This window comes from Adiantum capillus-veneris, chromosome 25, assembly GCF_014529385.1.
Source record: "Adiantum capillus-veneris isolate H3 chromosome 25, ASM1452938v2, whole genome shotgun sequence".
Lineage (NCBI taxonomy): Eukaryota > Viridiplantae > Streptophyta > Polypodiopsida > Polypodiales > Pteridaceae > Adiantum > Adiantum capillus-veneris.
Window position 1 is genome coordinate 88,291,619 of NC_140955.1, and position 15,910 is coordinate 88,307,528.

General features: G+C 41.0%; 1 pseudogene; it reads right to left on the bottom strand.

Moving 5' to 3' along the window:
- Window positions 1-2,617: 2,617 nt before the first annotated feature.
- On the bottom strand, window positions 2,618-12,299 carry LOC147425232 (uncharacterized; annotated as a pseudogene).
- Between the last annotated feature and the right edge of the window lie 3,611 nt (window positions 12,300-15,910).

Below are 15,910 nucleotides of genomic sequence, written 5' to 3' on the forward strand. Positions count from 1 at the left end.
GGATTGTTTATCTCAAAACAATCTTCTTTTGCACATGGAAACTGAGTGTTGATGCTTGTTATGCCTGGTTTAGCACCAAAATCACTCTCCTCACTATCTGTAATATAGAGCATATCACTAGAATGTTCAATGAAATACTCAGAAGAGAGAGAAGAGTCCAGTAAAAAGTGCTCATTTCTGTCAATATCCCACTGTGAAGGGGTTTCAATATACATTTTTTCCAACCCGATGTAAACTATTGCTTTCAAACATGTAAATTTGTAGTTTGGAGGAAGAAGACACTGTAGATAATATCTGTTGAGCAAGAGTTTGTTGTGTCGAAGCTCTACTTCCCTAGTGTGTGTCTCTTTTCCAAGTGTCCAAGAGAGAGTTACTCTATTCATCTCCATAGCAAGACAAAGGGAGCAGTTGGTTTTCTAAACCTAATGAAATGTTCTTGCAAAAATAGAAAAAATAATGTTAAAAGAGACTGCAAATATTTTCGCACTTAGAGAGCACAAATTAGTGACTACCACATCATAAATGCCACGGCCGCAATCATAATTTTTTCATTGTTGAATTATAATTAATGCTTTGAGGGTGGCTTAAGTTTCTTTGAGAAACCCCCTTATGTACGGTATCTTACTTGCTAACCTACCCCCTACATACGAACAAGATACGAACGTTCTCGCAATGAGCCATCCCCCCTCATACGGATTTCGTACAGAATGTAATGACCCACTATTTTATGTATACTAGTAACATAACAATTTTAGAAGCACATGCTTTTGCAAAAATACATGTTGTACTGCAAATGAACAGAAGTATACATTGTAGTATGTTTTCATTTGCAATAGATGTTAAGAGAACAAACCATGAAAAGAAACAAACATAATGAATACTAAATTAAAATAAACCAATCGTCTTGGGCAATGTAATTTGTCAAAAAACAAATAGCATTTGCCTTGTAAACTGGTACAAATCTCAATCTCAAAACATATGATACTGGCCACCTACTTAGTAGGCTTCCCACGTGGGATTTAAGGCACACATATGAAATGGATTGTTCTCTAAATAACAAATAATTCATACTCTTAAACAACCATGAAAAACTTCACTCATCAAATAAAAAACAACCCATTAAAAGATTAATCTTTTTGAACAAAAACAATTATCTGTGATATGAATGCTTAAGCAAAATGCAACTTTCAAAAAAGCACCATAAGTATTTAATTTTGAGTTTGTACATAAAATATAAATCTTAAAAATTTTGCCAAAGTCTCCTTTGTACGGAGACCTCTTTCTCAGAAAAATCAGTATACCCTTTTCTTGGGCTCCCACATGGGATTTTCATCACATAATTTATTTTTCCAACAAAATTGTCCACCTCATCTTGGGCTCCCACTTGGGATTTAAGAATTATCTTACACGTTAAAATCGAACACATTTTCAATAGAGTCAAAGTAAATTAACTTCAAAGTGGTGGTATGACACATAGACCCAAGGTATGCTAGATGTGTCTTGGCAAGAAACTATAGCCCAAGATAACACACCCGATCAAGCCATATGACCATGTGGGAAATTGAGACTATAGAATTTGTAACTATATGTAAAAGAAACTAATGATCTTAAAATCTTTTAACGCTTTTTATCGTAAAAGGAGACACAACTACACATTTGGTAAGAATGGATAGCTCAAGAGACCCGCTCAAGCCATATGGATAGCTAGAAGAACTGAAGGTAAAAATGGATAGCTCAAGATGGCACACCCGGTCAAGCCATATGACCATGTGAAATTTTGAGACTATATTTGTAATTATATACAAAATAAAGACATTGTGTATGCGTGACACATAGACCCAAGGTATGCTAGACGTGTCAAGCCATATGGATACCTAGAAGAACTGAAGGTAAAAATCAATAGCTTAAGATGGCACACCCGGTCAAGCCATATGACCATGTGCAAAATTGAGACTATATTTGTAATTATATACAAAATAAAAAGATTGTGTATGTGTGACACATAGACCCAAGGTATGCGAGACGTGTCTTGGCAAGAAACTATAGCTCAAGATAACACACCCGATCAAGCCATATGACCATGTGGGAAATTGAGACTATAGAATTTTTAACTACATGTAAAAGAAACTAACGATCTTAAAATATTTAATGCTATGATGTCACACATCCAGTTTGAGATTAAGTACATTCTTCATTGAGTTAATACAACACTACCACCCAAAATTGTGAGTATCACTAACTTGCAAAATCTAGGCTAGATTTCGAGCTTGCCTTGAAAAAATTTGACAAAATGTGACAAGATTTAGTGTAACTACCAATAGATGCTTCAAACTATGATCTAAAAGCCGATTTAGTGCATCGGACAGGAAACAAGAGGCTCAAGGAGTCAACAACATTGGCAGCTGCAGTGGAAGAAGTCGAGACTCGAACGCCAGCTCTAGTAGGTTGGGACGTTAGGACTGAGCGTCACTGATGTGCAGGTCAGGTCTGGGACACCATAGCTAAAGCCTAAGGGTATTGAGCATGCGAAAATGAGTCACGACTAAAGTGAACTGAGAACTCACCCTGCGTCTGGAAATCGTTTTACTTGAAAGGTGCTGGCCTCCCATCGTGAGCGTCAGCACAAACTCCTCCTTGCATCGTCATCATCCTTGCCAAAGAAGTCTGAAAAGAGGAATCTTAATGAGATGAGGCCCAAGGAAGCCGTTGAGAACGCGAAGTTGAAGCGGGAGGCAGAGCTCAAAACTACAAAACAACTACAAAACAAAGGCCTCAAAGAAAGGAGTCATAGATTTAATTGATTAGTAGAGAAAATCTAGCTTTTTTATAAGATGTAGCTATAATAGAAAGAAAAAACCATCGTTCCAGGTATACAAGACATCATCAACCAGTTCGGTAGGATTAATGACACAATGCTAAGACATTGAAGCTTCTGCCACTACAGAAGCTTGCATCATAGTGTATAGACAAACATCTCAAGCATAGAAATGGTATACAGCTTACAGATCAACATTAATTGAAGAAAGATTTTGTGGCAAAGCCTTGCTAACTTGAAACAAATTTTGAATCCAGCACTAGCTGGGAGTGGTGAGCGTAGATCTAAAGCCAATGTCTACGAAGTGAGGGGGGATACTAGGAAGCTAGAGAAGTTAGAAGAGTAGCAGTGAAAATTTCACTTAAATAAATTTGACAACCTTCATTGAGGATAGATCTGAACTTTGTTTTCAAACCTTCATTGAGGACAGATGTGAACATTGTTCTCAAACAAGACAATTGTACAGGCTAGCTACATTGTCAAATATACACAAAAATGACAACAGAATCATTATACCAGACATAATTGGAACTATAACATCGGAGAAATGGCAAAGAAGGCATGACAAAACAGCATTTCACAGAATAAAATAGAATAAAGAATGATAGAATGAGATCTTAAAGGCACTCACTTTGAAGGCAATTGCAATTTTCAACCTCTTTGCGGACAACGTCAAGGATGGAATCAATGAGCTCCGTGCCTTCGGTGTAGTGACCCTTGGCCCAGTTGTTAGGTGCAGTGGAATGAATGTTTGCGCTTTGCTCAAGATGAGTGCTTCGAACTATGCTGAAGGTTCCTTTTAGTTCTTATGGAAGGGAGAGCCTTCCGTTCTTAATGGAAAGTGCTATGATCACAACAAAGTGAATGGACATTGTGCGTGCAAGTGTATGAGACTGAGAGATAGAGAGAGAAGAGAGATATGACACCAAAGATGTTGTAAAACCCTCCTCCAAAGGCCCCACTCTCGTCAGCGAGAGTGGTCTACTTATTGATTGCACAATCTGGTGCAAATGGTATGTATGGACTGATGCAAGTCTAGGACTATGTCAGTGACGATGACGATGACCTTAAGGCTGAAATCTGTGGTCTTCTATCTGCTCAAAATCTTCCGGTCTTGGGGCTTTTTTGGGGCGACTAAAAATGCAGGTCCGGCTGCATTTTTAGGGCTGAAAAACACTGATGATGCTGCTGCGATTCAAGGCTGAAAACGCTGAGTATCTTCACGGATGTGGCTGCGTTTTAGTTGTTGCACTTGAGGACTGAAAACACTGATTGTCTGATGCGACAAAGGGGTGATAACGCTGTTTTCTTGCAGCCTTGATGGCGATCTTGAAAACGCTGGGGCCTGGTTGCTGTGGCGGTTCAACCAAGGCTGAAAATTTCCAAGAGAGGGGAGGTGTCTGGCAATGAAGAAAATGCTAGGCTTATGGGGGTGCTTGAGGGGTTCTTGCTAAGAAGGTGCCTGTTGAGTGGGGAGCTCCTACTGCCTCTTCTGCCATTTATTTATTGCTAACTTGGGTTTGCTTATATAAAAACTTAGCAAAATTGCCCTACCTACTTTTTCTGGGAAGTCACTTAAATTAATAAGTGAAAAATGTCAAAAATAGGGAAAATAGGCTAAATGCACTAGAAAAGTCCCCTAACTATTTCTAATGGATTCTGATGGGAACATTGATGATCATGTTGTGTGCAGCTAGAGGATATGCACGTCGTTGTAGTACACATTCACTCTCTCCACCTTTGTACACTACACCGAATCCCCCTTGACCAAGCTTGGGTCGGAAATTATTTGTGGCAATTTTGATTTCTTCAAAGGAGAACTCTTGAACAGCAAGCTTCGGCATAGCCTTGTTGGGAATTGGCATCCATGAAAAGAAAAAGAAGAAAAAAAATCCAAGTGAGTGGTCACCCTCAGCAAGCTCCTGAATTGAAAAGAAAAACAAGAATCTCAATAGAAAGCCAATGGCAGAACAAAAACGATATTTCACCCACGAGTACTTTTAACTCTGCTTTGCACCATCACTCAAAATCATCCACATTGTTCATCACACATATCCTTAACTAATATAAACTCAATAATAAGTAAAGAGAGTTTGGTTGGCATTTCCATCTGATTGCAATCATCTCTACTAAAATCAACGAGACAAGTGTTTCTTTTTTGAAGTGGCAATTGTCCTTTACTGTTGAAGATGATTAAACAGGAAACAGAAGGAAGACAGCAACTCAGAGTAGGAAGAAGATGGAGAAGGAGAAGACACAGAGCTTGCATACGAGATCTCTGTAGTCTCTCTCTCTGTATTAGAATAATAGTGTATACAAACTCAGAGCTACAAAGCTTATATGAAACCCTAAGAGATAAGGTGTCCTTTCACACCGGATGTCCAGGAGGAAAAACCTAGTGGGAGAAAAGTGCCCCTGGTGAAGCACGTATACACACTAACACTACTACATGTCTACAAATCCCCCCTGTAGTGATAGTGTGAATCCGTACAAGGTAGCAGATCATCATGTGTATGAGAGTAAGCCCAAAGCTTTTCGGAAAGCTTCAAACTTTTCTCGTGATAACGCCTTCGTAAATAGATCTGCAATGTTATCCTGTGTAGGACAGTAAGTTAGTGTGATCTCCCCTGCATGTAGCCTTTCCCTGACATAGTGGTAGTGAACCTCTATGTGCTTTGTTCTTGCATGAAATACTGGATTCCTTGCAACTGCCATAGCACTCTGACTGTCAGTGAAAATGGTAGTGGGTGCCTGTTGACACTCACAAAGATCTGCCAATAACCTGTGTATCCATACACAATCAACTGTTGCCGTGAAAGCTACCCTGTACTCAGCTTCACAAGTTGATGTAGCCACTGTGGGTTGCTTCTTGCTTAGCCAAGATATACATGCATTTCCCAAGAAAAAACAATTGCCACTTGTGGAATGTCGTGTGTCAAAATCACCAGCCCAATCTGAATCGCTGTAACCAAGAAGCTGCATAGAACTGTGCTTTCCATACATATCCCCCCTTGGAAAGAACACGGCAAGATTAGGGGTACCTGAAAGGTAACAAAGTATGCGCTTCACAGCCTGCCAATGATGCATACCTGGGCTGTGCATAAATCTGCTTGCTTGTGAAACCCCAAATTGAATTTCTGGACGAGTGTTGCCTGCCAAATATATCAAGCAACCAACGGCTGCTGCATAAGTATGTACATCAAAAGGTTCTCCAGCATCATGCATGCTCAACTTTGATCCAGTTTCTACGGGTGTAGAGATTGGCTTACAATTTTGCATACCAAACTTGTCCAAAATGTTATGCAAATATTTTGCATGCAACATGTATATGCCATCTTCTGATTGCACAAACTGAATACCCAAGTAATAATGTAGCAAACCAAGATCAGACATCTCAAAGGTTTTGCTCAAAGCATCTTTAAACGCTTCAATTTCATATGCAGGATTACCTGTAAGAAGCATATAATCCACATAAAGTGTTAGCATAATGAGAACTCCATCTCTATTTTTGACATACAAAGTACTTTCTGTTGGACTACTCTGAAATCCCTGGCCAATCAAATAAGTATGTATCTTCTCATACCATGCTCTTGGAGCCTGTTTGAGACCATACAAAGCTTTACGCAATCTACATACCTTTTGCTCTTGACCTTTTACAACAAAACCACTTGGTTGACTTACATAAACTTCTTCCTGCAAATAACCATTCAAAAAAGCAGTTTTGATATCCAACTGATGCACTTTCCAACCATGATGAGCAGCAATTGCAACTAGTGATCTAACTGTGGACGCACGAGAAGTAGGAGCAAAGGTTTCATCATAATCTATGCCTTTCTGTTGCGCATAGCCTTTTGCCACAAGCCTTGCTTTGTACTTGTCAACAGTACCATCTTGTTTCCTTTTTACCTTAAAAACCCACTTTGTACCAATAGGCTTTTTACCTGTAGGCAAGTCCACTAGATCCCATGTATGATTCTTATGAATAGAATCAATTTCTTGCTGCATAGCATCTTTCCACTGAACACACTCTAAAGCTTGTTCAAATGAATCAGGCTCATCTGCATCACAAAGAGTGCTAAAGCAAGCCAAATCTACTTGCTCTCTACCAAAAGTAGTACCAGCACGTGTTTTTCGTGGCAACAGTGCATCCAACTTGCTATCCTGCAAAGTTTTCTGAACCCATTTAGGCAAGGTTCTTTCTTCCCTGAGAACTTCTTGCTCTTCACGCACAATTTCCTCTACATCATGAGGTGTCACATGCTGATCAAAAGATTGATCAAGATTATCAACCTGTTGTGATTCTTGATTCTCCACAAAAGAAGGAAGCAAACCTTCAAATACATCATGTGTCTGCATATGCAGTACATCAAAAGCAACCATAGTTTGAGCAGTAGTTCTGCAAAAATTACATCACGACTTTCAAAAATCTTGTTTGTAGCAGGATTGTAAAGTCTATAACCTTTACTTCCACTACTGTACCCCACAAATATACATTTGATTGCCTTATCATTAAGCTTCCCACGTAATTGCTGAGGGATGTGAGCATAATCAAGACAACCAAAAACACGAAGATAACTGACTGAAGGTTTTTTGTCATACCAAGCTTCATATGCAGTAATGGTCTTCAAGGCACGAGTAGGACACCTGTTCAAAACATGTGTTGCACAAGCAACTGCCTCCATCCATAGCTTATGAGGCAAACTCTTAGCTTTGAGCATACATCTAGCCGTCTCCATTAAAGACCTGTTCTTCCTTTCTGCAACACCATTCTGTTGTGGTGTGTATGGCATAGTGCATTGGTGTTTAATGCCTTTCTTTCCCAAAAAATCCTTAAATGCACCTGACATGTATTCACCTCCTCGATCGGTACGAAGAGTCTGTACTTTGCAACCTGTTTCATTTTCAACCATGGCGACATAATGTTGAAAAACTGCAAACACATCTGACTTTGCTTTGAGTGGATACACCCAACAAAACCTGGAAAAGTCATCAATGAAGGTCACAAAATAAAGGCTGTTTCCTATAGATGGCGTCCTCATAGGACCACATACATCACTATGTACAAGCTGCAACTTTCGTGTCGCTCTAACTGAACCATCCTGAGAAAATGCAAATCTATGCATCTTTCCAAGAACGCAACCTTCATATACATGTCTTGGTGGCATCTCCAATAAAGACAAATCATGCACCATATTATGACGTTGTAAAGTCATCAAACTGCCATAACTAACATGCCCAAATCTAGCATGCCACAACTCAGCATCCTGCATGGCCTGAGTCTTTGTTTCTGCAATACATACCTGAATCTGCTTTTCATAACAATCTAGCACAAATAGTCCATTGTCCAGCGTACCTGTAGTGATAAGAGAATAATCATTCTCTCGATCTCGTACAACACATCTGTCATCCTTAAAAATGACCCGAAGACCATTTTTTGCAGGAGAGGATACAGACAATAAATTCTTCTTGATCCTTGGAACATATAAGACATTTGGCAAGCATAAATCTGAACCATCTGAAATGGTAATCAAAATCTTACCAACGCCTTTGATTGGATAAGAAGCATTATTTGCACATGTCACCTTCTTTCCTGTTGGAGCTGCATCCAATGAACAAAACAAATCCTTCCTTGAAGTAATATGCCTGGATGCACCACTATCAAAGTACCAAATCATTTGTGTCTTGTCAACACCGTAAGCAGAAAAATCTGAACATACTACAAAAGCATAAGAATCCTGCACAAAGTTTGCAGACTCTTCTTTAGCGGTAGAATAATCACCAGAAGCTGAAACAACCAAACTTGACTCTTTCTTCTTTTCTTTAGCAATTCCCTTTTAACACTCACTAATGTAGTGACCAGGTTTCTTGCAGTAGTGAAATTTACCTTTCTTCTTGGACTTGTCGGAATCACCTTTAGACTTCTCTGAAGATTGTCCTGCACTAGACTTGGAGTGATGAGCACTCTCTTTACCCTTGTTTTTGTTCTGTACAACAAGAGCATGATCCATACCATCCACCTGTAAAGACTTGTTCTTACGTGATTGATCCTCCTGCAATAGCAAGGCCACTAACTCTTCAAAATGAAGAGGCTCAGGATTAGCTCGTAAAGACAGAGTCAAAGAAGTCTGAAAAGTCAAATAAGATGGTGGTAGTGAATTGAGTGTTTTGGAAACCAAGTCCTTCTCTGGAATCACTTCATCAATGCTAAGCAATTGCTCTTTAAGATCCCTGATTTTTGTAAGATGCTCGACGATATCCTCACCTTCGTCCATCTGTATTTTGTCAAGTTGTTTCTTCAAAAACTCTATTCTGGCAGCGTTTCTTCCTCCAAACATAGCTTGCAGAGTGTTCCAAGCATCCTCAGAAGTTCTGCAAGATCTGATATGTGGTGTGATTGTCCTCTTTATGGTTAAGGCAATCACAGCCATAGCTTGTGCATCTTTAGTATCCCATCTCTTTTGCTCTGGAGTGACTTGTGAGGGTTCTGCACCAACAGCTGCACCACGACCAGGCGTGGCAGGTGCAATGCTACCTGGACGAACTTCATCTCCAGATACATAATCCCACAATCCTTTACCAACCAAAACATTTTTGGCCATAAAAGACCAAAGAGATTAGTTGGTACCTTCCAATTTGTCTTCGGATGTAAACGCACCAAAAATCTCTTTCTCCGTAGATTGAGCCATACTGTGGATGCACACAAGAGAGCAAAAGAACCTCCAAGAGATTCACAAATCTCTTCTCCAATGCAAGAAAAACTCTACACAAAATCTCAGCACAAAGCTAAGACAAGCTTCTTCCCAAAAGAACTGTTTACCTGAAGAAAATCAGTCAAAAAGCACACCCTCTTGATCTAAACGCCTCCGAAAAGTAACTTCTGCTACGCTGCTCAGAACAAAATTCTGAGGGCTCGAACGGCTTCGAAAGGGGGATAAAACTGCAGGTCGCCTGCTCAGAATACTCTAGGAACGTCGAGGATGCTCCCACGAGCAAATTTACCGAAAACTGCCTGAAAACTGCGATTGCACGCGCGGACGCAAAAACGCAAGTAGAGGCTCTGGAAATCACCAAGCTCTGATACCAATTGTTGAATATGATGAAACAGGAAACAGAAGGAAGACAACAACTCAGAGTAGGAAGAAGATGGAGAAGGAGAAGACACAGAGCTTGCATACGAGATCTCTGTAGTCTCTCTCTCTGTATTAGAATAATAGTGTATACAAACTCAGAGCTACAAAGCTTATATGAAACCCTAAGAGATAAGGTGTCCTTTCACACCGGATGTCCAGGGGGAAAAACCTAGTGGGAGAAAAGTGCCCCTGGTGAAGCGCGTATACACACTAACACTACTACATGTCTACATTTACGCCCTCGTGAGGTACACTAGGAAGGGTTGTGGAATCTACATGTAGAAACTCTAGCCACCTTAACCTTAATGAAGAAAATGTAGTTTTGATTGCTTGATACAGAGCAGGGACTTCAAAGACATGATAACCTTTGAGATGTCATAATAGAAAGCTATGATAGATGGCGGTTAAAGCTCGGGAAGACAGATGCTGTGAATATCTATTTTAGTAAGTCTTTCCTTCTATTTTTGGTTGTTTCTTGCTAAGCCAAGAAAGACAAACATGACCCAAATGACTCTTAAGGATTGGCAGCATCCCTTTTTTATTCAGAGAGTACCTTTAGTGAGTTGTGCATTGCATCTGCCTTTTTGAGAAACAAAACAGAGAAACATGCTTTAAGATTTACTGGCAGCATCTTGTTATTCAAAGAGTGCCTTTAGTGAGTTGTGCATTGCATCTGCCCTTTTGAGAAACAACACAAAGAAACATGAAATGGAGAGAGTCTCAGTTGAGAGCCAGAATTATGTACCTGAGCTTTCATATATTTCATATATTTCCACTCCTCCTTCTCGAGGAACATTGACTTTGGGATCCTTCTGTATAGGGGGTTTCTTCTTGAAACAACAGCAGTAGACAGCAATACAAATAGCAATGGACACCACCAGAATTCCAGCTACAGCCTCTCCTACATTTTTCTCTAATGCTGCTTTTCTTTTACGGGAGGGAAGGGGGACTACCGTTGGGTCTTGGCGGGGACCTTGGTGAAGGGAAACAATCTGCATTGTTGCTCTCACACAAAGGGTTTCCTGAATATCTAGATAGAGCAAAAAACTTATGTCACAAGATGTACATAATATGAAACAAGAATGGAACATCAAAAACCCCTACAATGAAAGGTAAGATTACTTGTGACAGAGTTTCACTTGTGAAATACCAGTTGCAAGCTTGTCACCACAAAAATCGCAAACATTGCAAGTAGTTTGAGCAACAATACCCTATGTAAGATAGAAAAATCTCTCAGCAATCATGCAATAAACCCTACAATCAAGAGAATCAACAAACCCATGTCCATGCCGCTGAGAGAGAGAGAGAGAGAGAGAGAGAGAGAGAGAGAGAGAGAGAGAGAGAGAGAGAGAGAGAGAGAGAGAGAGAGAGAGAGAGAGAGAGAGAGAGAGAGAGAGAGAGAGAGAGAGAGAGATTACTTGAGCCATGTGGTCTACAGAGTGCATCGCTGCTTGCAAGTTGTCGACCATGGTAGATTGCACTTGTAGTGCACCCCCTTCTGCTTATGGAGTTCACTGATTACGAGTCTTCACAAACCCCCTTGATGCTTGCCACCTTGCAGTACTCTCCCCTCTTCTGATCTAAGCATTTGACGCTCACTCTGTTCTCTTCTCAGCTTCAGCCTTCTTACTCTGCTCAAGCTTTGGGAAACAGCTGCCTCTCAACTTTGGCTAGAGAGCATCTCCCCTCGGCCCTCGCTTGTTCTGTGGGTGGCGCCCCCTCTTGAATGGCACCTCGAACTATATGTGATGTTGTAGCGGTTTCTCTTGCCCTGCAGATGGAGACCCCTGCAGTATGGCCCTACCTACAGCTCTTCAAACTTCTTCCATGGTAAATTTCACTCTAAAGCTCGTGAGAGTGACAGCCACGCTCACCCCCACAATAGTCCTACTCTATTCCCGCTCTGAGTTCAAAACCAGATCCTGAACTGAGTGGAATTTGGAAATCTTAGATTTTAGAACTAGATAGGGGACTCTAAATTTAGGGTGTTTACACACATCCCTTTTTAAGTGGGCACCTATCCAAAACATGCATCACCATTTCATAACTAGTCTTTCTTGGTTGGCCTTGCTACATAACATCTATAGAATACACTAGGATATATGCATGTGCTGAACGACTTGGGAAGGCAATGAGTGTTGGTGATTCGACTCTAGATTAGGCCAACTGATCATTGACTGAAATTTGATATCTTCTATTTCAGTAGCACTAGAACAAGACCTCTGCCATGCGGCACCATAGCCAGGGGAGGATGCATAATTAGGCGCATGGGCGGCTCCTACATTGTGGGGCTCCTCCTTCTTGTGGACGCCCATATGCAGTTTGTCGCTAATCTTCTCCATCATGTTGGCCATGCTTTCTCCCCCTAAGAGATGCTAATCTGTAGACTTGTCATTGGGAGTGCTCATCACATTGGCAAGCATGCAACATACCCTTCAACTTGATGATCTATGACTGCAACGCAACGTAGAGTGCACTTTTAATTTTATTCACTTGTTAGCTTTTCACGGTGAGGCAAAGTTTGGCAGCGATGTTTTTTTAAAAAATTTGAATCTAATGCCACGTGGTGGCTGCTACATTCAGATATCGGAAAAAGGACCTTTGGTTCACCAAGTAACAAGTGAAACAAAAATCTCTCATTGGTTGAAATGAGATGGGCATGCCTCCGATATATTTAAGCAAGCAAACCCCCCATCCAAAAGCATACTCGAAATGGCATCAAGCTGGTTGCCAACAAGGCCTGCAGCTCCGTTTGGCAATGTGTACGCAATGTTGCTGCCATTTCCTAGTCTCAGCATATAGCCCACAAGGGATGAGTGTGAGGACCTTAGTTAGGGGATACGTAAGAGGGAATCTTTAAAGTATTTAATACATAAGTCAACTTGGTGATACATAAGCATATCCCATGACTAAGGCCTCCCCACTCAAGGAATACATGAGAGGAAAGCCCTTCTGAACCTCATACAACAACAATATGGCGATCAACCCCAAGATATTTTACATAGGGTAGTTGATAAAGTTCTAGTTGTCCTTAAGACTGACAATATCAAGGATCTAGATGAGAAGAAAGAGTTTGAAAAGGTACTAAACAATGCACGCACAGGAAAAGATTGGGAAACTTATTATAGATTACAATGATGGTTGTAAAGTTGGTATCGTGGTGCAAGAGAATCCCTTGATCATGTCATTGGTGTTGCTATTGAGTTTGCATACGAAGAAGAAGAAGAGAATAGTAACTTGGATGATGTGCAAGAAGACAACAATAAATAAAATGAGGGTGCAGATGTGGAGACAAAGGCTATGCAGATCGTGGTATTGATGATGATGATGATGTTGAAGAGGCTAATGAGGGTCAAGATGTCCAAGATATTGATGCCTAGTGTTTACATAGAAGAATATTAGTCAAGTTTATGGTAGCATCGACCCCAAAAAAACTAGAAGCTACCATATCTTCTCATTGGTATAGCTATCTTAGTTTGCTAGTGGAGTAAATTAACTCTTTGAAATACCAATAACAACACCCTCATGTGAAAGATTCTTTAATTGGCTTGTTAGAGCATGTGTCTTATGGCATAAGCACTTAATATCCCTCCCCCCTCACCCCCCCCCCCCCCGCGCGGGGTAGGTTCCTCCTCCCTTATGCATACGGTACAAGCATGAAATAAGCACTTAATATCCCTCCCCCCCCCCTCTAAAAACCCCCCTCTTGTACACTCACGTGATACCATAAGGAAATCCATAGTGAATCCCCCTGGAGTTACACAAACGTACAATTTACACAAAACCTAAGTTTTTGGAAAGAGCTAAGGTTTCGAGGTTTTGCAATCGACTGGAGCTCTACAATTCATGGATGGAGTTGATCAGGTGCGGACGAATAGCGTGCTCAGCGAGTGGGGTGGAGGCGTGGAGGAAGAGATGGAGGAGGAGAGGAATGTATGTTTTTTTCTTTTTGCTTAATCCACTGCACGTTGTTCACACGCTGGAGTGTTTAAAGAACTCAAGGCGTAAGTGTCTGCACGCTGTTCGAGACAACCTGAAGGTGGAGCTCCATGCAGTTCGGTTAAGATGTTTTATGGTTGCAATACAAGCATGCTGTGCGTCTGCGCGCGTGCGCGGACGGATAGCGTGCTCATTTTTTGGGTTTGCTACAGCACATGTGGACTGTGAAATTAGTCGATTGTAGGACTGGGCGATTGTGCTGACATGGCGACTGTGGAACTGGGCGGACAAGCAGGCTGTTGAACATTTTGCGAAACCGTTGAACATGAAAAATCACCCTGCTGCTGTTTATGGACCTGTTGCAAACCAAAGTACAGATGTAATAGAAATTGAGGTTGAGACTGCAATATAACTGAGTTGCCTAGCTGAGACTGCAATATAACTGCAATATAACTGAGTCAAAATGGGATAGGGAGCGAGAGTTATGTATGCCCAATGAGGCTATGGGCCAATATTTTGTAGATTTTTCATTGTAACAAAATGAATGGAGTAGATTTGTGTCCCTTTTTAACTCAAGTGTCTGACTGCCCAAGTGTGGGCTATTTTCCCAAATGTCTATATAAGTCACTTGAGCTAAGACGAGGGACTTTTTGGAATAGTGGATTGGATTATCATATAAGCTTGAGCTCTCTATCACTAGCCTCCATTCCTTTCACTCCATTATAATATCTATCCTAAGCATTCTTGCTTATTGCATTCCTAATGCAATGAAAGTTCTTCTTGCTCTAGCTTTCTTTACTTTTATGCTCATGTCTGCGTGAGGGACCGAGCAGAAGTAAGGGATTTGGATTGATTAAGACAAATAACATTGGTTTGGTTTGTTGGCACTGTCGGCTCATTTTGGATTTAGTGGATTAATAGTAGTCCAGAGTTCGGAAAAAGTGTGTCTCAACTTACAATTGTGCCCTTTGGGAGAGCATCCGCATTTTTGGAGCAGCATTGCTGTTGATGTATGCAATCTCAACATAGTCTCCAGCTGTCCAAATTGAGGCTGCTATATATGGACCCCATTTATGCAAGATTTGTTTGTATGCCAAATTTATGGCTATTATTTGTATGCCGACTGTGTAACATGCTGTTAAGGCGGTTACGCCGCTAGCGGAAGCTAAATAGCGAGAACTCAACCAACAACAGAATTTGTCAGACGAGGACGAAGCTTGACCCGCAGGAACATGGAAACAACTAGGTGGGTGTCAAATCACCTACTCGACCTTCTAATGACAATCACTACTAAGGAAATCAAATCTAAGTTCTAAAATACGCAAGTGACTGAAATCCGTACTACGAACGAATGCTATACGAAACAGGATCTAGAATCATTGAATCGATCTCAAACTCAAGGGAAAGTCTATACAGTAGGTAAGAACAACACCCTTAAGACTTGAACTGCAAAATCAACCTATAACCACTCCGTGCGGTAAACGCGTATGAAGACAGGCCGAAAAATACAGGTGACCGAAACTTGACCCCGATGGTACTAATGCGTAGCTCTACTCGTTGTGGTTCTATAGATATGATGCACGCTCTATTCCGACACACGAGTTGGAAGAAAACTCACACCGAAGCTCGTAGGAACTTACCACACATAGAAGCCGATAGCGCGCACTCTTGGTATCAGTGCGTAGCTCTCGCCGTTGCTAACACAATGGCGGTGTCGCTTCTCCAATGGCGGCTCCGTAGCTCGCGTAGCAAGTAGATAAGACTCTCTCTCTCTCTCTCACTCTCTCTCAGACACAGTCACGGCGCTCAAAAACTCACTTTGATTAATAATCTGCCTCCCTTAGGTTACAAAACTTTGTCTTATATACCTCAGCCTTGGAGGTGAGAACATCTCTAACTAATTACATCAGCAAGTGAAATTACTTCGGGATTACAAGCTGGAAACTCAATTGAGTCCCGTTACTTAATGAATGGCTCAATTCAAAATCAATGTCGGAAAGACATTTATTACAATCAATGGTTACAA